This window comes from Aquarana catesbeiana, linkage group LG05 (assembly GCF_042186555.1).
Source record: "Aquarana catesbeiana isolate 2022-GZ linkage group LG05, ASM4218655v1, whole genome shotgun sequence".
In the NCBI taxonomy this organism is placed as follows: domain Eukaryota; kingdom Metazoa; phylum Chordata; class Amphibia; order Anura; family Ranidae; genus Aquarana; species Aquarana catesbeiana.
Window position 1 is genome coordinate 266659326 of NC_133328.1, and position 24776 is coordinate 266684101.

At 43.7% G+C, this 24776-nt stretch overlaps 1 long non-coding RNA gene across 1 annotated transcript in view; it reads left to right on the forward strand.

Annotated features, from left to right (window-relative positions):
• Positions 1–24776, forward strand: part of LOC141144764 (uncharacterized) — a 131271-nt gene that overhangs the window by 63789 nt on the left and 42706 nt on the right. Inside the window, exon 2 of the long non-coding RNA XR_012244461.1 lies at positions 16766–16887. This is a non-coding gene — a long non-coding RNA (uncharacterized lncRNA). The remainder of the gene's footprint in view (positions 1–16765; positions 16888–24776) is intronic.

Sequence of the window (24776 nt, forward strand, 5' to 3'; positions counted from 1 at the left end):
GCACGTTGGATGATTTGGACATTCATTTCTTTTGGATACGGATGCACATTTATTTGAACATTTTTTTTGGGACACTATTATAAGGATTTCACTAACATAGAATTTATCTATTGTGTTTAAGATGCACTGGGCACTTTTATGCAATCTGATTTAATATTTTCCTTGCATGTTGCACTTTATGCAAGATACTGCATGTTTTTTTTAGCTTATCACTGTATTAAGATATTTATTATCATTATTACATATATGCACATTGCACTGAGAATTGTTTGGATATATATATATTGTAGATAATTATATGCACATTGCACGTAGGAAGTTATTGTGTAGAAATATACATATACCCTATTTTAAATTTATTTTATATTTTTTAGTGATTTTTGGTATTATTTTTATATTATATTATCAAGCGCAGCGCAAAAATCCTTTATTTACAATTGTATCTCTTGGTAAATGTTCTGGTAAATGTTCAGGTTTTGGCAGTCTATGAATCCTATCTATAGATAGGTCTATTAAAGAAGCTTCAGGAAGTATTTCTTGGAGGATTTTTTGAAAATAGGCGTTCAATTCTGGTGGTTTCACCGACTCAGGTATCCCACGGATTTTAATATTATTTTTTCTCGAATGATCTTCGAGATCGGCCATTTTGGCCTTTAATTGTTGTAGTTCGTCTTCCTTCTCATTATAGGCTTCAATTACTTCATTAATGGCACCGGCAAATTCTCCCATCTTATGTTCTATATGGGTAACCCTGTTATTGACAGCTTTAATTTCTGTCTTGAAGTGACTTGTAAGGGTTAATATATCAGCCTTTAAGGTGCTGCGAAGGGACAACAACATATCCTTTAAAGTTGTGTCAATCACTGGTTGATTTTTAGTAGGGAATTCCAAGATGGAGTCCTGGAGCTCCCTGGTATCATTAAGAGAAGTGTCTATCTCCTCCTCTGTCATATTTCCCCCTTGCATATGTTGTTTCGCCTTAACAGGGCTGGATGAGGAGGAAGATGATTGGGATTGAGTATAGTTTCCCTTATGACCCTTATTTGAGTGAGACATGGAGTGCTGTGTATTGCTGCTGTGACCAGAGAGCATGCCACACTCTCCGCCGTTATGCTTACCGGCGCCATCTTGGGCCTGTGTGCTGCGGGGAAGCATGTAGAAGTCCGTCATTCTGTTGAGCTTCCAATTCTCCTTTCTTTTCCTGGACATGTTCCCAGGATGTGCCCGACCTGCTATAGGTTAAAATCGACACTTTCCGAGGCTCAGGAGTCGCGCTGTGTGCTCCGGTATGTCCGTGGATGACGGAGCTCTCTCACTCTGCGGCCATTCTCCTCGGCTGCTGGCCACGCCCCCAAAATTTAAGTTTATTGGATATTTTTTATGTAACAAAGTTGAAAATCTTTTTTTGTTCAGAATTTTTGGTCTTTTTGTTTATATTACACAAAATAAAAAAAACAGTGTTGATCAAATAGCACCAAAAGAAAGCTCTATTTGTGTGGAAAAAAAGACATACATTTTGTTTGGGTACAGCGTTGCATGACCACGCAATTACCAGCTAAGCAGTGTGGAATAGCAAAAAAAAAGGCCTGGTCAGGTAGGGGGTAAAACCTTTGGAGGTCAAGTGGTTAATTCTGTTTGCAATGGGCATCCTTTTTTCTCTCCTGATGACGTTGTAAAACGAAACGTACGTCGAGGCGCTTTCCGGTCATGTCACTTCCGGGTCCTGTCTTCCGTTTTTTTCTCCCAACGGCACTGGCGGTGTGCGGCTCCTATCAGCATTCAATGCGAGCCATCCCCAGTGCCGGGACAAGGCACTAGAAAATGTAAGCAGGCATTTTATGTTTGTTCCCCTTTTTTAATAAATCAGTATTACGCTATTTGGTGAAAAGCAAAGAGAGGGGGAGGCGCCAACTGGATGTAATCTGGTTACATCTGGTTGGCACCTCCCCCTCTCTTTGCTTTTCAATTGTTCACAGAGGACACCTTCTGAGGATGGCTGCCTCTCTCTCTTACGAACACTTGACAATAGTATTGAACTATCAGGAATCGCTATTATAGCCATTACCCATTGTCTTATATCAAGGACTTAACACCATTTGGAGCGCCAGAATCCCCCCTACATCTTACGCTATTTGCTTCCCTTCCTTTCTTTCATTCCCAATGGGTCACCATGATGGAGAGGAGGATGCAGTTAAACAAGTCTCCTGATTCATCCCTATTCTAAGCAAACCACAGGATTTCTCAACCAAGCTCTTTCAGGGCTTCTTTTTAATTAAAGATTTCATGGCTATCTGGTGAGCAGTTTTTTCTATTCGAGCACATTGGGTGTGTGTTTTGAATCCATTATCAAGTGGTGGAGGATTTATATTGCACATTTTTGGCTAATTTGAAGTTACTTCACTGAAGATTTTATGGACTTTCTAAAAGACATTTGTAATTGTATTGTTTTTTGATTGTTTTTTAAAATATTTAACACTTGTTTTCCATGTTCTATATTTGGTCATAATTGTTAAATTTAGCACAACCACTGGCCAATTCACACAGTGGGTTCATCATCTAGCGCCCCCTATCACTTTTTCTTTATAATGGGGAGCAGCTATTTGGTTATTTAATTATTCTAAATTTGGCACGAGGTTGGGTTTCCATCCTTTAATAAACAAGTAGCTAGTGCTATTAGCAATGTGTATAACTGCTTGCCGATCGCCCGCCATGAAAAAGCGGCAGAATGGCTCTCCTGCATGAGTTGCCGTAGCTGTACAGCAGCCAATTTAAGGGGTATAGGGGGTGCGTGCCCGCCGCAATACTGAGGAGCTGATGTGCTTGCCCGGCAGCCGTTATGTCCGCCAGGCACCCGCGATTGCTCCTGACCAAGCCAGAACGAGGATCTGTGTGTGTAAACACACAAATCCATGTTCTGGCAGGGGAGAGGAGACAGATCGTGTGTTCCTAGTAAATAGGATCAACGTTCGGTCTCCTCCTCCAGGCAGTCCCATCCCCCTACAGTTATAACACACTGAGGGAACACATTTAACCCCTTGATCGCCCCCTAGTTTTAACTCCTTCCCTGCCAGTGTAATTTATACAGTAATCAGTGGCTATTTTTCGCTCTGATCGCTGTATAAATGTCAGTGGTCCCAAAAAAGTGTCAGAAGTATCCGTTCTGTCCGCCGTAATGTCTCAGTCCTGATAAAAATCACAGATCGCCGCCATTACTGGTAATATAATAAAAAAAAATAATAATGCCATAAATATATCCCCTATTTTGTAGATGCTATAACTTTTTGTGCAAACCAATCAATATACGCTTATTGTGATTTTTTTTTTTTTACCAAAAATACGTAGCAAAATATATCGGCCTAAACTGAGCAAAAATTTTTTTAACGCGGGATATTTATTGTAACAAAAAGTAAAACATATTGTGTTTTTTGTTTTTTTTTTCAAAATTGTTGCTTTTTTTTATTTATAGAGCAAAAAATAAAAACCGCAGAGGTTACATAGTTAGTAAGGTTGGATAAAGACACCAGTCCATCCAGTTCAACCTGAGTAAGTGTGCGTGTCTACAATTACCCCAATCCCTGTACATTGCATCTCATTAAGATGCTCATCTATTATATTATTATTTATTTAAGGTACCGCCATCAATTTACACATACATCGCACACTCACATTGGTCCCTACCCTCAAGGATCCCACAATCCAAGGTCCTCAACCCACATTCATACACTAGGGCCAATTTTGGACAGAAGTCAATTAACCTACCAGCATGTCTTTGGAGTGTGGGAGGAAACCGGAGCACCCGGAGGAAACCCACGCAGGCACAGGGAGAACATGCAAACTCCAGGCAGGTAGTGTCGTGGTTGGGATTCAAACCAGTGACCCTTGTTACTACTAGGTGAGAGTGCTAACCATTACACCACTGTGCCGCCCACAAATACCACAAATACCACCAAAAGAAAGCACTATTTGTGGGGAAAAAAAAGTTAATTTTGTTTGGGTACAGCGTCGCACGACCGCGCAATTGTCAGTTAAAGCAACGCAGTGCCGTATCGTAAAAAATGGTCCAGTCAGGAAGGGGGTAAATCCTTCTGGGCTGGGCTGAAGTGGTTAAGATAAAACAAAAGGCAAGAAACATATTTCTCCATTTGGATAAAGGTCAAGTTAATATAACCCAGCTGCAATGGAATGGTTTAGATCAAAGCATATTCATGCGTTAGAATGGCCCAGTCAAAGTCCAGACCTAAATCCAATTGAGAATCTGTGGCAAGATTTAAAAATTGCTGTTCAGACACTCTCCATCCAGTCTGACAGAGCTTGAGCTATTTTGCAAAGAATTGGCAAAAATGGCACTCTCTAGATGTGCAAAGCTGGTAGAGACCTCCCCAAAAAGACTTTTTGCTGTAATTGCAGCGAAAGGTGGTTCTACAAAGTATTGACTCGGGGGGGGGGCTGAATACAAATGCACGCCACACTTTTTACATATTTATTTGTAAAAAAAACAATGAAAACCATTTATAATTTTCCTTCCACTTCACAATTATGTGCCACTTTGTGTGGGTCTGTCACATACCAATCCCAATAGAATACATTTACGTTTTTGTAACATGACAAAATGTGGAAAATTTCAAGGGGTATGAATTCTTTTTCAAGGCACTGTATTTTCACAACTCAAAGTATAATTTTCTCCGTTTAAAACTATTTCAAATGCCCTCACAGTATAAACATATTATTCCTTTTATACAAAATTGATTGATTTCTTCTCCTCACTTGACTATATTCCTACACCACCACTATGTCATCATCTTTGTCCTTATACATGTTACCAGCAGCAGCAGAAGAAACACCCAGTGGTTTACTTTTAGAAATGGGTACAGTTTCAAACTTGTGGGCAAACATTGTCGTATCAACATGTTCAGGCATTTGCTGAGTAATTCTTCCTGGTCCACTCTTTTCTGACAGCAGTCCTTCCAACAGTAGAGTAAGAAACTAAAAAACTTTTGCCTGAATGTTTTCCTATATTTTATCAAGCCTCTAAGGGGGATATTGGACTCTCTCCCTATGGGATTTGGTTTGAAAGTGTGTTACTCACTTGCTTATATTTTGTCCATTCGGATCTCACAGAGAACGTTGCTGATCTTTTAAGGTTTTTTGACAAACTAATTTATGTGTTTTCTCCCCAATTCCAGATCCTAAAAGTTTGGAAGGATCTAAAACTAAGGCCAGGTGACTGTGAAGGTGAAGTGGATTGTTAAGAGACATTTATATATAAGGAAATGTTTGGAGACTCAATACAGCATCTATTTCATGTACAGTTTTTGCAAAACTTGAAGGAAGTGGAAATTTTGTTCCTAAGATCAGTCATCATTGACTGCACAGATGAAAGCATGTTCTACCTTAGCTGTCCCATGGGGCAGGGAAAGCATAGTTTTTGCAAATGTAACCAGATGTGGGAATGTAGGTATTTTCAAATTGTTCTGAAGGAGAATACAGCTTTGTCCTACCATGTGCCAGTAGGAATCTTATGCGCCAGTCTCAGCAACATCAGTGAAATCGGTCTCACTTGGTATTCAATAAATTCAGTATGCAGTGCATCAAAATCAGATGGGGCAACAATTTTTGAAAAATGCTTTGCAAGTTTAATAATGTCCCCAGATTTAGCAGTAGACCTGTTTGAAAATTTTAGTAAAGCCAACAGCTGAATAATTCTGTTTGTAATGGGCATCCTTTTTTAATAGCAGTTACAGCTCTTGTGTAAAATGTTGTTGTTTGGACCATGCAGTGTTGAACAGCTGACAAATTCCCTTGTTTGGTAGCCAATGAAAATGCTGCCTATTGATCTGAAGTTTGCACTATGTGTGTGGTCAAATGCAATCAGTGCATCATTTGTAAGTGAAACCAACGAGTTTGGCCTGATAAAGTGGCCATGGAGACTTTTGAGCAGTTGGCAATACTTGAAGTACAAGTCAGGTAACAGGAGAATTGCTCTGGAAATTTTGATTGAATTGGGTGAAATTTGGCAAAAAGAAACAAAGTAGCATTTAGCGATAGGATCATGAAGCAAGACTGAGAATGTGGTTGACACAGTCAAGCATAGAAAGCCACTGATAGATTAAAGCTGTAGAATCCTTAGATAATCCGCCTCAACAAATTCCTGAAATTTTGTGACGCAACTGTAAACATTTGCAACAATGTGCAAATTGGTTATGCATGTCTCTGCAAGAATCCTCAACAGTCTTTTTATGAATAGCGTTACAGGCATCTGCAGCACACAAGGTAGCAATGAGGAAGGTACAATGAATATGAAAAATGAAAGGCTGCTGTGTTTTCAAGCAAGAGAATACTGGGTTTTCAGCATGATTACCAACCAGTGTCATGATCAGGTGTCAGGCGCGAAGACCAGTTGCTATAGCAGTTGCAGAACTACCACTGACCAGCAGAATAGGTACACATGCAGTCACCCTGGTAGATGACGCAGGCTCACCTGAGGTGTGGAGTCTAAGTACTAACTGGTGTTCACCAGAGCTCCTGATGTTGGAGATGGATTTAGCTGCATGTTAGTACCAGGTCATGGTCCTCAGGATTGCCCCACCAGGAGGTGAACAAGCTGGGGCCCAGTAGCGAATAAGCAGATAAGGATCAACAGAATCATGGTCAGTAAACAAGCCAAAAGGTCAGTAACGAGTAGTTGCAGGTTGGGATCAGGCAGAAGAGTAGTCAAGGAGCAAGCCAAGGGTCGATAACGAGTGGTAGCAAAATATGGATGGCAGCAGGGAAGACAAAAGCAAGGCACTGGCTGAGAAAGCACAATAACCTGGCAAAGAGGAAGTGCAGAGACCAGGCTTATATAGGAATTTAATGAGAGGAGAAAGGAATTCAAGGTTCATCAGCAATCAAGACACAAGGCAAGGTTGTCCAATGGATCAGGGAGGATTGTTCAATAGATCAGGCAGGGAGCTGTCTAGCATTCCAGATAGCTCAGTGAGAAGAGTCAATCCCAGACACAGAAGAGGTCACAGGTTTGAGCCCAGATCCTGACAGTACTCCCGTCCTCTGGACATCTTGGGGCTGGGTTTGTGAGAAAACCGCTGGTGGAATTCTCTTGCTAATCTAGGGGCATTACATTCTCCTCAGGCTCCCAATAATTTTCTTCTCGCCCATATCCTGCCCATTGGACCAGATATTGTAGCTTGTTTCTAAAGATCCTGGAATCAAGAATTTTCTCCACCACAAATTCTATTTCACCCTGTACCTCAACAGGTGGAGGAGGTAGAAGAATTCTTCCAGAAAAAGGATTTTCATTAAATGGTTTAAGCAGTGATATGTGAAAAACAGGGTGAATTTTCATACTGTCAGGAAGTTTTAAGCGAAAGGTAACAGGATTGAGCTGGTCCTACAGACTTTTGGGCCAGCTTTGCAGGTGGTACATGGACCTTTACATTTTTGGTTGATAACCAAACTTTGTCACCCACACGAAAGGTACGAAGTGATCTGCAATGTCTATCAGCAACCTTCTTGTAACATTCCCGAGCCTTTCTCAAAGTCTCGATCAATTTCTCTTGAATCTCCTGCAAAGTAGTTAATCTTTCAAGTAACAGAAAGAATTGGAGTTGAAATAGGGAGATCAGGAATAAAAACTGGATGATACCCGTTGTTTAACCGCACACCGATACACGTCGGCAGAATTACACAGGTGGGCAAATGGGCGTACCTGTACGTCCTTCCCTGTGGGTGGGGGGGTGCGGCCGCGCCCCCCCCCCCCCTTTGCCTGCTGCGTTTGGATTCGTTAGAGAACCGATCAGTCCTTCAGGTCCCAGCCAATGATTTATGGCCTGGACCTGATGATCGGTCCTAACGAATGAAATCATTCCCCTGCCTGTGTAAGTTTAAACACATAACGGAAGGAAGTGATGTCATCTCTCCTTGTGGTGTCTTTTCGATTCCAGTGAGAGGAGAGGGGACGTTTAATGCCGCGCACACATGAGCAGACTTTTCGACCGGACTGGTCCGACGGTCTATCTGACGGACTTTCGGCGGACTTCCGACAGACTTTCCTAACGAACATACTTGCCTACACATGATCACACCAAAGTCCGACGGATTCGTACGTGATGACGTACGACCGGACTAAAATAAGGAAGTTGATAACCAGTAGCCAATAGCTGCCCTAGCGTCGGTTTTAGTCCGTCAGACTAGCATACAGACGAGCAGATTTTTCGACCGGACTCGAGTCCATCGGAAAGATTTGAAACATGTTTTATTTCTACGCTGGTTGGTTAGTTTGCTTTTTAGTTTGTTTTTTTTCAGGGCACCCGCCGTATATTACCAAATAAAGGTTAAACCCCCTGATCGCCCCCGGGTGATATCGGTTTTAGCATCAGTCAGGGTCTGCGTCGCCCTAGGCAGCATCAGATTAGTGCCAGTAGCGCTAACACCCACGCATGCACCATACACTTCCCTTAGTAGTATAGTGTCTGAATGGATCGATATCTTTGATCTGATCAGAACTATATTGGCATCCCCAATCGTTTAGGGTTCCCAAAAACGCAGTATTAGAGGAATCAGCCCAGATACCTGCTAGCACCTGTGTTTAGCCCCTTCGCCCAGCCCACCCAAGTGCAGTATCGATCGATCACTGTCAACTTACAAAAACACAACACACATAACTGCAGCATCAGGCCTCATCCCTGCGAATGCTAACAGTTTTTTTGGTAGCGTTTGAATCAGTCGCTGACAGTCGAGTTCTTTTTACTGTGAGTCTCACTACTTTACCAGTAAATTTAGGGACCAAAATGTCAAATCGAAGGTACAGTAGTGAAGAGACCTACATGTTTTTGAGCATGACAGATAGTGAAGAGGAAGTCTCCCATCTGTCAGATTCAGGCTCAGGTTATGATCCTGTAGACAGCAGTGACAGGTAGCTCTGACGACGGAGTTGTGGTCCCTGCCAAGGTCAGGCGTACCCAACCCCATTCTTCTGCTGTTGTTGAGGTACAAGAACCGCAGGGCTCTCGTATGGAGCAGAGAGTCAGTACTAAACGCACTCATCCTTCTGGTGAACTGGCAAGCACCAGTGGCCTAGTACACCCTGGTCATAGTCAAACCAGCACTGCAGTATCACGTGGTGACGTTGTGAGTCCCATAAGTGCAGTTCAAGCTGGTGAGGTGGCTAGCACAACTAGTGTCCCACAGCCACCAAGGAGACAAAGACAGGCCCGTCGAGCCCATAGTGCCCTTCCTGCTGCATTTGCCAATCCTAATTGGGAACCCACCACTTCTGCAGCACCTGTACTTCCCCCATTCACTGGCCAACCCGGAATTCAGGTGGAAACAGTCGATTTTACGTCACTTGATTTTTATTCGCTGTTTTTCACGGAAGATCTCTATAGATCTATTGTGCACCAAAGCAATTCGTATGCTGGTCAATTCATCACCGCTAATCCCCATTTGACCCTTGCCAGAGATTGGAAACCTATTACGGTTTCCGAATTTAAGACCTTTCTGAGCCTATCCCTCCTCATGGGCATAACTAAGAAGAGCGAGTTGCGGTCATATTGGTCTACTGACCCAATTCACCATATGCCCATGTTCTCTGCCTCCATGGCCAGAGCACGATACGAGCAGATCGTGCGGTTCATGCACTTCAATGATGATGAACTCTGTCTTCCTCGGGGTGACCCTGGATACGATCAGCTCTACAAAATTCGGCCCCTCGTATACCACTTCAACCAACAGTTTGCAGCCTTGTTTACTCCCCATCAAGTTGTCTGCGTTGATGAGTCCCTGATTAAGTTTTCTGGCCGCTTGTCATTCAAACAGTATCTTCCCAGCAAGCGTGCCAGTTATGGGGTCAAGATGTATAAGCTCTGTGACAGGGCCACAGGCTATACATATAGTTTTATGGTTTACAAGGGAAGAGATAAGATTGTGTGGGACTTGGTGTCACCATTATTCGGAAAGGGGTACTATTTGTATGTGGACAATTATTACACAAACGTGCCACTTTTTAGTCACTTGTTTGATCATGGAAAGCCTAAAAGGGGGCATACCCAAGTATGAAATTAAATTAAATGAAAAAGAAAAAAGGGAACGGGTGGGTGGGACACGAGATCCTACGACCACAAGGAAGGAGGCAAAGGAGGGCAGGCTTTATGCAGCCTGACTCCTCCTACAATTACAGGCTGACCTGCGGTCAGCCTTACACTTGTACTCGGAGTCAATCTGTGGATAGTGTAGGAAAGGAACAAAGAGCAACAGAGAAGATAGACCTGAAGTGTGCCTGGGTCACGTGGTCAGTATGCCTAAAAGGGGGCAAAAATAAACCCAGTAGGATGAAAGCTTTAACAACCAGATTTATTACCCACTGAATAAACGTACAATCTGCCAAATTGACAACTGCTTGTGGCATCTCAGAAGTGGCTCTGGGACATACCCAGAGAAACAAGACGACCTCCACCTACCCAAATAAGGGCCGGGGCCCCCAGCACAAATTCACAGAAGCTGTTCCTATCTTGAATGAATGCCAAAGTATGCCTTAGGGTCCAGACCCCGATTGGCCAAAAAAGGGGGCGGCAATGAAGTATGCAATGAGCTACGGAGAGGGGAGTTCTAGGAAAAGGCAACCGAGGACCACCCCTGGGTTTATCAGATGTAGCACAGCCTAGCTGGTTTAAACCAACACCAGGCACCATGCCTTACCAGGCTCCAAAAACCTGATAGTGCCACCACCCGATTGCCGCGCCTTGCGAGCATGCAGATGTAACCATGGCGAGAAGTCTGCTGAGCACAGCTGGAGGGCTGCTCTTCAGGATCCCTGAGGACGGCTTAATAGAGTGTGTAGAAAATAAAGAAAGGCCTGTCGGGGTCTACCAACAAGAAGAAATTCTGAGTCCTAGCCAGATACGCCCTGATAGTGCTGTAGGCCGATATGAGTTGAAAGAGGCAAAAAAGAAAAACAAGTAGGAACTGGATGTTAACCACCAGGACTGGGAAATTTTGACTGGAAAACATCCCAAGCAGTGTCAGGAGCCTTCGTGGTATTCAAAATAAAGACTTAACGATCAAGGCTGTAGCGACAGCCAAATAGAAACCCAATCCAACACAAATGCTGGAACTGAAGAGAAGGCGTGACGCAGCATTTGCGTCTGAGACCTGAGCCTACTGGTACTGGCCTAGGCACTGAGAAGGTTCCGGAATCCACTAAAGCCCCTGAGCCCGTAGAGGCTGCTGGAGCTGCCATAGGCTGACTTACCAATAGTTCTATACTATTGCCACTCCTGGCCGGACGTAGCTAAGAAAATTAAAGGTAGTATGCATTGGGACAGGAAAGAAACCGCAGTCCGCTGGGTAACCAGCTCCGCACTTGCAGTTGACGAGCAAGGGATTAGTAACTTAAAAAGCTGGGTTTCCCACGCCGAAGCCAGGGAAGCAGTCCACTGCGTATGAATACTGCCATCGGGTCAAGAGTTGAAGCTAGCCGAGTGTGAAAAAATGAAGCCTTGGGACGGACCAGGTTCTGAGAGAGGGTGAGCTACTTGATGAACAAAGTGAGAAACATGAGAAACGAGAGTAACATTGAGAAAACATGAGAAACCTGGGAAAACGAGAGAAACATAAAAAAAAATGTGAGTTGGCATAGAAACAACAAATTGCATGAGAACCGTAAATTGCATGAGAACCGTAAATTGCATGAGAAACGTGAGTTTAAATGAAATATGTATGCAGCGTAAGAACAGATGAGGAGACTTGCCACCGAACAAGCCAATTAAAAACGATCACCTCAATCTGTTAACCCATAGACGTGAAGGGTAACCTGCAGTGGAAGAACATGGACAACCATGTGTGTAAACGTGACCAGAGAACATTGCAGACAAACAGCCCATGACATAACACCCCTACTACCTGACAAGTATGAGGATGTGGGTGCAGACATGACAAGACCAACAGCGCATGAATGTGAACCTAATGACAACACCACCCTACTGAATGCAGCAAGCCAGCCCGAGCAACCTGCAGCGCCAAGACAGGAAATTAAAAACGAACACTCAGGGCTAAAGTCCCCACAGACTGTGGTGGGTAGTAGTAAAAGGTGTAATGGTGACGAGGACGTATGACGTATGAACTACAGGTGAGAAGATTGTGGGACGACAATCAATTAGAAACAAAACCTCAGCCTGTATTGGATCTGTAGACGTGACAGATCCTGGATGCAAGCACTAACTAACGGAAATGCAGCGAACGAAAGACAATAACATGGGAAACGTGAGAAAACGTGAAGAAAACGTGAGAACATGGGAAACGTGAGGACATGGGAAACGTGAGAACATGGAAAACGTAAGAACATGGAAAACGTGAGAAAATGGGAAACATGGGAAACGTGAGAACATGGGAAATGTGAGAACATGGGAAACGAGAGAAACATGGGAAACGAGAGAAACATGGGAAACGTGAGAAACGTGAGAAAACGTGAAGAAAACGTGAGAACATGGGAAACGTGAGGACATGGGAAACGTGAGAAAATGGGAAATGTGAGAACATGGGAATTGTGAGGACATGAGAATTGTGAGGACATGGGAAACGTGAGGACATGGGAAACGTGAGGACATGGGAAACGTGAGGACATGGGAAACGTAAGAAACATGGGAAAAGAGAGAAACATGAGAAACGTGAGAAAACGTGAAGAAAACGTGAGAACATGGGAAACGTGAGAACATGGGAAACGTGAGGACATGGGAAACGTAAGAACATGGGAAACGTGGGAAACGTGAGAAACATGGGAAACGAGAGAAACATGGGAAACGTGAAAACGTGAAGAACACGTGAGAACATGGGAAACGTGAGAACATGGGAAACGTGAGAACATGGGAAACGTGAGAACATGGGAAACGTGAGGACATGGGAAACGTGAGGACATGGGAAACGTGGGAAACGTGAGAAACATGGGAACACTTGAATTTGAGAAACCATTAATTGCATGAGAAAAGCGAAAAATTGAGAAACTGTAAACTACATGAGAAAAACGTAAAATAGCATGAGAAAAACCCTAAAACTGCATGGAAACAACCCTAAAACTGCATGAGAAATCGTAAACCATACGAGAAATCGTAATTGACATGAGAACGTAAATTGCATGAGAAATTGTAACTGACATGAGAAACTGTAAAATTGTATGAGAAATAGTAACCTGCATGAGGAATCATAAATTGCCTGAGAACATAAATTGCATGAGAAAAAACATAAATTGCATGAGAAAACCGTAAAATCGCATGAGAATGTAAATTGCATGAGAAACCAAAAATTGCACGAAAAAAGCGAAAAATGTCATAAGAAAGCGTAAAATTGCATGAGACCCGTAACTACATGAGAAAGTCGTAAAATTGCATGAGAAAGCCCTAAAACTGCATGAGAAATCGTAAATTGCCTGAGAACGCATGAGAAAACCGTAAAATCGCATTAGAAAGTAAACTGCATGAAAAAAACGAAATTTCATAAGAAAGCATAAAATTTCATGAGAAACTTCATGAGAAAGCTATAACATTGCATGCGAAAACCGTAAAACTGCATAGAAAGACCGTAAAACTGCATGAGAAAAATGTAAAAAAATGCATGAGAAAAACGTAAAATTGCATGAGAAATCGTAAACCCTGAGAACGTAAATTGCATGAGAAAAACATAAATTGCATGAGAAAACCGTAAAATCGCATGAGAATGTAAATTGCATGAGAAACTGTAAAAATTGCATGAGAAATCATACTATGCCAAGGACCCCCAAAGAACCTAATAAGAAGACCCACACTATAAACCACGGGGCGCTCAGGAGGGGAGAACCCATCACACGAAGCTGAGGAGGGGGGGAGAACCACCATGAGGCTGAGGAGGGAGGAGACCCTGCCCATGCATACCTATGCTGCAACCTAACAGTGGTGACAGCGGACCCAAACACCAAAAACACTAATGTAGTCATCATCATCCCTAGTCCTGCCAACTCCGACCCCCGCCCCCGACAACAGAGACCCCCAGCCCTGCAGGCAACAACAGAGCCAGCCAGAGTGCAGCCTGACAGCATCGTGCATGCGAGTGACCTGCACACGTGCCCAGACACAAGTTCAGCCCTGAGAGTGCCAGAACCTACTACGTGGAGCTCAGGAGAATGAGGAACCTTACAGCATAAAGATACAATGATTCCTGCACAATGCTGAAGCCCACTCATACTATGTGCAATGACCTACACTATTTCAAACTGGAAAAACATGGATCACTGCTAGAAAAAAGATGTTTCATTAGATTGCTAACCTGTACTCCTGGAATAAAGACGTGCTATGCAGTGCTAGTGACATCGTGTCATATGATACTCTGCCGTCCTCTCCTGAAAACCCCCCCAAACACACCCCCCCCAACTTGCAACCCCAAAACATGGTGCTACCTGAACCCCGAGCTGACCAGAGTAAAGTGAAAATGGAGGGAAGAACACTACCCCTATCCCTGTGCCCGCAACGCACAAGACCCTGACGCATGGTAACACTGCCGAGACCTGCCATGAGCAGAGAGAGCAGCCGCCGAACGTCCTCCTCGTTCAATCCATGACCCGGAAGTGACGTCAGAGTCGCCCGGAAATGACGCTGACACGAGATCCTACGACCACAAGGAAGGAGGCAAAGGAGGGCAAGCTTTGTGCAGCCTGACTCCTCCTGCAATTACAGCCTTACACACACACATTATATATATATATATAAAATAAAAAAACAAATATAGTTGTCATTTTATTGTATTCTCTCTCTATTGAATAGAAAGGACTTCTGCGCTATTAAATATGAATCTAAATGTGAATATAGATGTGAATAAATGTGATGGAATTGCTGCAAAATCTAATAGTGATCACAAATCACCCGCAAACAAACAGGGAATATATATAAAATATAATGACCAAGCGCAAAACCTAAATATCAATGTGAAAGGAAAAACTAAATAAATGTGTAATGAAACATATGCAACTAGTCAATGGTCAACCAAAGTGCAAAGGATAATAAAATTAGTGAGCAATATTAGAGTGTGTGAGTATTAAACTCTACCGTAACAATATTGCCCCAACTAAGAGATCATAGTGAGACAAAAGAGATCATAATGACCAAAAAAATAAAATAAAAAATGTGATCATACTGGCAAAGCAAAGCAAAAGGTTGTCAAACATAAAAACGGCGTTCTAAGCCACCTAGTACATCACTTCCGGTCCGCAATCACAACAACCGGTTCAAAGTAACAACTTCCGGTAGCGTCAATAACGTCTATCCCAATGGATAGACGTTATTGACGCTACCGGAAGTTGTTATTTGAACCGGTTGTTGTGATTGCGGACCGTAAGTGATGTACTAGGTGGCTTAGATTGCCGTTTTTATGTTTGACAACCTTTTGCTTGGCTGTAACGGCTTACATTTAAGCAGTTTTTTAATATTTTTTAATAGTTTAAATAAAGTTGGTATATTTGCGATAACGCAAGCCCATTTATTTTTCCATGTGGATTCGTTTACTGGGGTGAGGCTGACCCTGTTCATCCTTCCAAGTGGTCTTCTTCCTTCCGGACGGATTTGGGGATGAGGAATTGTGGCAACTATCCATTTGGAGTAAGGCATTTGTTTTTACCTTTAAGGTAAGGGCTCTGTGAGCATATTGAATGGATGTCAGCATACTTCAGTCAACTTGACATGCCCTGCTTTTTTCTATTGTGAAGATTTATGAACTGTTCCCATCATTATTTTACATTTTTTATTTTTCTGGGACTTTTTCCTATTTCTTCTTATTTTACATGATATATCGTTATTGTTGTGATTGTTTTTCACATATTTTCCTCACATTTTTTTGCCAGTATGATCACATTTTTTTTTTTTTTTTGGTCATTATGATCTCTTTTGTCTGACTATAATCTTTTAGTTGGGGCAATATTGTTACGGTAGAGTTTAATACTCACACACTCTAATATTGCTCACTAATTTTATTATCCTTCGCACTTTGGTTGACCATTGAGTAGATGAATATGTTTCACATTGGTATTTAGGTTTTGCGCAGGATCATTATATTCTCTCTCTATTGTTCTGCTCTTTTTTACTGTATTCTACAATGCAATGTTTTATTGTTACTATGTTTTATCATGTTTGCATTTCAGGTATGTAATTCTTTTATACTTTACTGTTTACTGTGTTTTATTGTTAACCATTTTTTTGTTTTCAGGTACGCCATTCAACTGCAGCACTGATTTATTAATCTTGACAGCAACAGCGTTTGCTCCCACGATACGTAAATCAGTGACTCCAGAGCTGTAGAAGGTGATTTCACCATCACAGTTAACAAAAAAAGAGCATATATGCCGAAGCATGGGGGCAGGGGTGGAGGGGCGATTTGCCCCCATGCTTTAGCATATATTTTTTAGGCACAGAGTGCGTTAAATGTTTTATTTGTACTATGTTTTATTGTATTTGCTTTGCAGGTATGGTATGTCTTACTGTTATACTATAATGTTACTTTGTTTTATTGTTAATCATCATTTGCTTAGCAGGTACACTGTTCAGCTGCAGCACTGATTTATTTATCTTGACAGCAAGAGCGTTTGCTCCCACAATATTTAAATCAGAGCTGTAGGAGGTGATTTCACCACCACCGTTAAAAAAAAAAAAAAAAAAAAAAAAATGGTGCATGTATGCCCATTATTAGAAGTGGGTGGATGAAGGGCAGTATTCTAATGGTGGGCATACTCACCGATCAATCTCTTTTTTTCGTTTAGCTCACAGGCTGCATGAAAAAAAGAACATTACAATATATGCCCAACAAGGACCAGCAACGTACTTGTCAGGGGATCTAATTGACCAGACCGTGTGGACTGCACAGAGGAGACCAGAAACACATGTAAGTGAAAAAATAATGGTGTTAAACAAGTGACAAGTAAAAGGAATATAAACAGTGCAAAACCAACACAACAAACCCACTACAAACAACAATATATACAAGTAAATGGAGATACCGGAATCGTAAACAAAGCCAGGCCAAGGTCATACACAGGGAGGTCAGCAGATGGGCAAGGACGGGAAACAAGCAGGACAGGGAGAGGATGGATGGTTAGGCTGCAGGGCAGGGATCCAAGGAAATTTAGGAGGGACAAGAACAGGATGGGCTTGGGATAGGGATCGGATCGGATCAGAGCAGAGCAGAGCAGGACAGAAAAAGGTTCACAATCAGGATACAGGCAGCAAGGTCAGGGCGCAGGGAGAAAGATGCCAAGGCAAGCCTATGAGGGCTTGCCAGGTATTTATAAGGCTGTAGTAATTGACCCTATGTTACAGCTGAGCGCAGAGGGTGCTGTTTGCTCCACACTGCTGGAGTGCACCCGCTGGTGGACACCGGTACTACGGCCCATGGGTGCAGCAGTGCCACCAGCAGGAGAGACCTCTTACTGCAGGTCCCAGATGTTGGAAGACACCCGCTGGTGGACACTGGTACTGCGATCCAAGAGACCGATAGCGCCACCAACGAGTAAACCCTCTCATGACAGTACCCCCCCCAAAGGAGCGGCCTCCGGACGCTCCAACAAGGTGCAATTGTCCAAAGTTCATGACCTCCAGCCGAACAGATGAGGGCACATCAGGCTGGGCATCGGGTACATCAAACTGGACAGTGGGTACATCTGAGAAGACAGTGGGTACATCCGAGCAGACAGCGGGCACATCCGAGCAGACAGGGGGCACATCCGAGCAGACAGGGGGCACATCCGAGCAGACAGGGGGCACATCCGAGCAGACAGCGGGCAGGAATACACCAAGCTGGGCAGTGGGCAGCAGGCACATCAGTCTGGGAAGCTGTCACATCAGTCTGGGAAGCTGGCACATCAGTCTGGGAAGCTGGCACTGAGACATCAGGCACTGAGACAATAGGCTGGAAAGCAGGCACATCAGACTGGGAAGCTGGCACATCAGACTGGGAAGCTGGCACATCAGACTGGGAAGCTGGCACATCAGACTGGGAGGCAGGTACATCAGGCTGGTAGGCAGGCATCGAGGCATCAGGCTGGAAGGCAAGCTTCGAGACATCAGGCTGGGAAGCTGGCACATCAAACTGGGAAGCTGGCACATCAGACTGGGAAGCTGGCACATCAAACTGGAAGGCAGGTGCATCAAACTGGGAAGCTGGCACATCAAACTGGGAAGCTGGCACATCAGACTGGGAAGCTGGCACACCAGGCTGGTAAGCTGGCACACCAGGCTGGAGTCAGGCTGGAAGGCAGGCATAGAGACATCAGGTGGAAATGCAGACACCGAGACATCAGGCTGAAAGGCAAGCTTCGAGACATCAGGCTGGAAGGCAGGCATGAAGACATCAGACTGGGAAGTGAGCACATCAGACTGAAAAGCGGGCACTGAGACTTCAGGCTGGAAGGCAGGCTTTAAGGCATCAAACTGGAGAGCGGGTACATCAGGCTGGAAGGCTGAGACATCCGGCTGGAAGGCAGGCATCGAGACATCCGGCTGGAAGGCAGGCATCGAGACATCCGGCTGGAAGGCAGGCATCGAGACATCCGGCTGGAAGGCAGGCATCGAGACATCCGGCTGGAAGGCAGGCATCGAGACATCCGGCTGGAAGGCAGGCATCGAGACATCCGGCTGGAAGGCAGGCATCGAGACATCCGGCTGAAGGGCAGGCATCGAGACATCCGGCTGAAGGGCAGGCATCCGGCTGGAAGGCAGGCATCGAGACATCCGGCTGGAAGGCAGGCATCGAGACATCCGGCTGGAAGGCAGGCATCGAGACATCCAGCTGAAGGGCAGGCATCGAGACATCCGGCTGAAGGGCAGGCATCCGGCTGGAAGGCAGGCATCGAGACATCCGGCTGGAAGGCAGGCATCGAGACATCCGGCTGGAAGGCTGGCATCGAGACATCCGGCTGAAGGGCAGGCATCGAGACATCCGGCTGAAGGGCAGGCATCGAGACATTCGGCTGAAGGGCAGGCATCCGGCTGGAAGGCAGGCATCGAGACATCCGGCTGGAAGGCAGGCATCGAGACATCAGACTGGAAGGCAGGCATCGAGACATCAGACTGGATAGCAGGCGCATCAGCCTGGAAAGCGGGCACCGAGACTTCAGGCTGGAAGGCAGGCATCAGGACAGACTGGACAACGGGCACATCAGACTGTGAGGCAAAGGCATCAAGCTGGGAGGCAGGCGTCGAGACATCAGGCTGGAAGGCAGGCATCAGGACATCAGACTGGAAAGCAGGCGCATTAGACTGGAGAGTGGATACATCAGACTGGAAGGTGGGCACATCAGACTGGAAGGCAGAGACATCAAGCTGGAAGGCAGGCATCGTGACATCCGGCTGGAAGGCGGTCACCGAGACATCAGGCTGGAAGGTAGGCATCAGGACATCAGACTGGAAGGCAGACACCGAGACATCCGGCTGGAAGGCAGGCACTGAGACATCCGGCTGGAAAGCAGGCACCGAGACATCCGGCTGGAAGGCAGGCACCGAGACATCAGGCTGGAAAGCAGGAGCAGGTTGGGTTACTGGCAAAATGGTGTGGGTCGGGAAGAATTTTTGTTTCTTTTTTGGTTTACCATGCAGTTTTGTATGTAGGTGCAGGGCTGTAAGAAAAGAAAGTAGCTGGATCGAAGGAAGATCAAGGAACTGTAGCTAGAGAAGGGTTTTGTGGGACTGTTACAGGTGGAGGAGAAGAGACAGGTGGATTGAAGGCAGGATAGGTGCGACACTTGGAGACTGGGTGGTAGTATTTGGTAGGGGGCTGATTAAACTGGGCTGTAGCTGAGGTTGCCATAGACGACGGGGAGATAGATTTTTGGGAAGGCAGATGATTAATGGCAGGGTTGGAATATTGTGGCTTAGCTAAAGACAGGAGATCTGACCATGCCTGCAGCACAGGTTGAACAAACGCTGATTCACACACAGCCTGACTAATCAAGGATTGCACCGACTGGATGCAATTAGACAACACTTGCTGTGAACAGGAGGAATAATGTTCCATAAAATAGGCTGGATCATCCTCTAACAACCAAACCAGGGATTCAACTTGGCCATAATTGAAGGGGGGCGAAAAATCATCACTTCCCTCGGGAATACATGACAGGGCTGGTTTTGCACATAACTGGATCAGGGGCTGAACATCTTCAAAAGACATATACCCCTGATCCACTAGGGAATGAGCTGATCGGATAGTTTCCATCAGCTGGTCACTAGTCCACCCTTTTAAAATCTGGCGACAATATTCACCAGGAGAGGAGACGTTGCAGGATTTGGTGGCAGAGGAGCCTAGTTTTTTACGGATTTACGCGATGGGGCTCATTCTTGTTTCATATGGATGTGACTGCGGGGAGTGACTGGAACTGATCGGGATACCAGGACTGGAGATCCAAACGGAGGATTGTCACCAGGGACCATTGCTGCAGGATACGGCTGACAGGCTTGATACCCCTGCAGGGGTGAATTCTTCCGGTGAGTGAGGGCACATAGGGGGATCTTTTGGAAGGCTGGAAGAGTTTACAACACCAAGATTATTGCTAGATGTTTGAAGAGACTTACTATTTGCACTTTAGGAAGAACGTTCTATGGACTTTCTTTCCTTGTTTTCTTTTTGGGACATTTTTTGGACTGATGATTGAATGATTTATTTCTAAAAAACTTTTATGAGCACTTATGATTATAAGGTTCTTATTTATATAATTTAGCACTTTTTTATGCACATATTTACGTTATTTTTTCAAGGATTTTTTGAAGGTGTTTTGGGAACTCATACCATTTTCTTTATACCAACTTATAATGTTTTGTTTTTGATCACCTCTAAATCAAGTAAGGTGATAATACACGCTGCACTTTATATATAGGTGGGCATTTTTCGCATATACACCAAGAAAAGTTTTCCTACACGTTTGAAATTTTATCATTCCTACATATATAATAATTTATGTACAGTTTTTTCTATTTATTCACATCCTTTATTTGATACACTTCACCAGTTTCTGCACATTAGATGAGGTTTAGTGGAACAGCGCCAATCACCCCGTATTGGGACTCAATATTCACCATCCTCTTCTGCTAGCAGAGAATAATAAATGATTTCATTGAAATCCATATTAGCAGACCTGACAAACCAGGATGGTTTCCTCAATGCAGCCACGTCTGGTCAGGGATGGCCTTGGTATACTGTCAGGGGATCTAATTGACCAGACCGTGTGGACTGCACAGAGGAGACCAGAAACACATGTAAGTGAAAAAATAATGGTGTTTATTAAACAAGTGACAAGTAAAAGGAATATAAACAGTGCAAAACCAACACAACAAACCCACTACAAACAACAATATATACAAGTAAATGGAGATACCGGAATCGTAAACAAAGCAAGGCCAAGGTCATACACAGGGAGGTCAGCAGATGGGCAAGGACGGGAAACCAGCAGGACAGGGAGAGGATGGATGGTTAGGCTGCAGGGCAGGGATCCAAGGGAATCAGGAGGGACAAGAACAGGATGGGCTTGGGATAGGGATCGGATCAGAGCAGAGCAGGACAGAAACAGGTTCACAATCAGGATACAGGCAGCAAGGTCAGGGCGAAGGGAGAAAGATACCAAGGCAAGCCTATGAGGGCTTGCCGGGTATTTATAAGGCTGTAGTAATTGACCCTATGTTACAGCTGAGCGCTGAGGGTGCTATTTGCTCTACACTGCTGGAGTGCACCCGCTGGTGGACACCGGTACTACGGCCCAAGGGTGCAGCAGTGCCACCAGCAGGAGAGACCTCTTACTGCAGGTCCCAGGTGTTGGAAGACACCCGCTGGTGGACACTGGTACTGCGATCCAAGAGACCGATAGCTCCACCAACGGATAAACCCTCTCATGACAGTACTGGTATGTTGCTGGATTTTGAGTGGTTATACCAAAATGATGCCTGCAGGTTTAGGTATAATCTTGGTATCATACCTTTCAGCAAGCAGTCGATTTTCGTGTAAAAGCAATCCTAGCATCTAATTAGCCTCTAGACTGCTTTTACAAGCAGTGGGAGGGAACATCCCCCCCCCCCACCGTCTTCCATTGTTTTCACGTGCTCTCCTGTCCCAACAGGGAACCCAAGAATGCAGCTGGTGGGTCTGCTAGCTGACCATAGAGCTGAACAGAGACCAGAATGGCTCCAATCATCTCTGTGGCCTAAGAAACCGGAAGCTACGAGCATTTCATGACTTAGGTTTCGCCGGATATAAACAGCGCCATTGGGAAATTGGGAAAGCATTTTATCACACCGATCTTGGTGTGGTCAGATGCTTTGAGGGCAGAGGAGAGATCTAGGGTCTAATAGACCCCATTTTTTTCAAAAAAGAGTACCTGTCACTACCTATTGCTATCTTAGGGGATATTTACATTCCCTGAGATAACAATAAAAATGATTAAAAAAAAATGAAAGGAACAGTTTAAAAATAAAATAAGAAAACAAAATAAATAATAAAAAAAACACCCCTGTCCCCCTGTGCTCACACGCAAAGGCGAACGCAAGAGTCGGTCTGCTGTCATATGTAAACAGCAATTGCACCATGCATGTGAGGTATCACCGCGAAAGTAAGATCAAGGACAGTAATTTTAACAGTAGACCTCCTCTGTAAATCTAAAGTGGTAACCTGTAAAGGCTTTTAAAGGCTTTTAAAAATGTATGTAGTTTGTTGCACGTTTGTGCGCATTTTTAAAGCATGTCGTGTTTGGTATCCATGTACTCGGCATAAGATCATCTTTTTTATTTCATCAAACATTTGGGCAATATAGTGTGTTTTTTTTTTTGCAAAGTAGACACCCCAAGCTATTTGCTGATAGGCATGTTGAGTCCATGGGATATTTTAAATTTTGCCACTAGTTTCGGGAAAAGACACTACTTTTTTTTGCACAAAGTTGTCACTAAATGATATATTTTTCAAACATGACATGGTTATATGTGGAATTACACCCCAAAATACATTCTGCTGCTTCTCCTGAGTATGGAGATACCACATGTGTGAGACTTTTTGGGAGCCTAGCCGCATAAAGGACCCCAAAAGCCAAGTACTGCCTTCAGGCTTTCTAAAGGCGTAAAATTGTGATTTTACTCCTCACTACCTATCACAGTTACGGAAGCCCTGAAATGTCCAGATAGCACCAAACCCCCCCCCCAAATGACTCCATTTTGGAAAGTAGACACCCCAAGGTATTTGCTAAGAGGCATGGTGCATATTTTGCAGATCTCATTTATTTTTGAAAATGAAGAAAAAAGAAAAATTTTTTTTTTTCTTTTTTTCAATTTTCAAAACTTTGTGACAAAAAGCGAGATCTGCAAAATACTCACCATGCCTCTCAGCAAATAGCTTGGGGTGTCTAGTTTCCAAAATGGGGTCATTTGGGGGGGGGTTGTGCTTTCTGGGCATTTCATGGCCTCCAAAACTGTGATAGGCAGTGAGGAGTAAAATCAAAAATGTACGCCCTTAGAAAGCCTAAAGGCGGTGAATTGGATTTCAGGGTCCTGTACTCGGTTAAAAATAAGTAAGGGAGATCCGGGCAGTGGATAAGGGTACTATTGGGATATGGAGCTGCTGCCTCTACATATACAATTCACCAGGTGGAATGTACTGGAATGTAAATAGAAAGCAGTAGTAGGTATGGAGCTGCTCTAGTGGAGTAAACTGTGATGGTAGATCTCCATTTATTATGCCTTATATAGTATCCTGGGCTAAATATAAAGGTTAAGTAATCCAGATGATACGTGTTAGCTAGCGGGAACCTTAGATATATTACATATGAGCATGTGTCCCAGTGTAATGTTTGTGATCAATTAGGCTGGTTCAAAAACCAAAGGAAACTTACATTAATAAAAGATCTGAATAAAAATGTGTGGGACCCAACATATGTTACAACCTTTGAGACCCAATTTGTGCTTATTTTAGATTGTGCTACAACCTCTGACGGTTGTTTACTAATATAATCTCATATGTGGTTGGACTGAAAGTGATGTGATTGTACTCCTGAAAACATTGCTCATGATGAGTATACAATATTAATTGCAAATGGAAAGCCGCAATCCCATGTCACATATCACTACATTGATAGATAGCAAAGTGCAGACGTGCTTAATATTCAACAATATATGTGCTTATTTAACATCTACTACTTAATAATATGACCAATAAGAATTGATCATGAATATAGGAATGCTGATATTGCTAATAGTGAATATCCGCTATCCTATATTACATACCGTTATGTTAATAAATAACAAAAGTGCAATAAGTGCTTAGTGCTCAAAGATATGTGTTAATATAATATAACATTTTTCAAAGTGCCTTGTGCTCAGAAAAAACCCCAGTATTCGCTGGAAAAGAAAATTTAGTTTTTTTTTATAAAAGTCTTTTTGTATGGCTCAAAAAGAGAAAGAAAAAGTCCTCTTAGGAAGACAGTGTTGAATTTAAAGAAACTTCTTATCCAGGTGCTGGCTTGGGGATGGTGCTTCTTAAACGTGGTCTTATTATGCTTGCACTCACCGGATATTCTCACCCCTGCAGGGGTATGTGTGGTCACAGTATCTGCCACTGTGTAGCAACCCTGGATATCTCCGATCTGTGCTTTAAATGTTGTTTACCGGCACAGCAGATGCCGTAATCTACATATTGCACTTGTCGGCTTGCTTTTACAGATTCGTAGATTATATTAACACATATCTTTGAGCACTAAGCACTTATTGCACGTTTGTTATTTATTAACATAACGGTATGTAATATAGGAT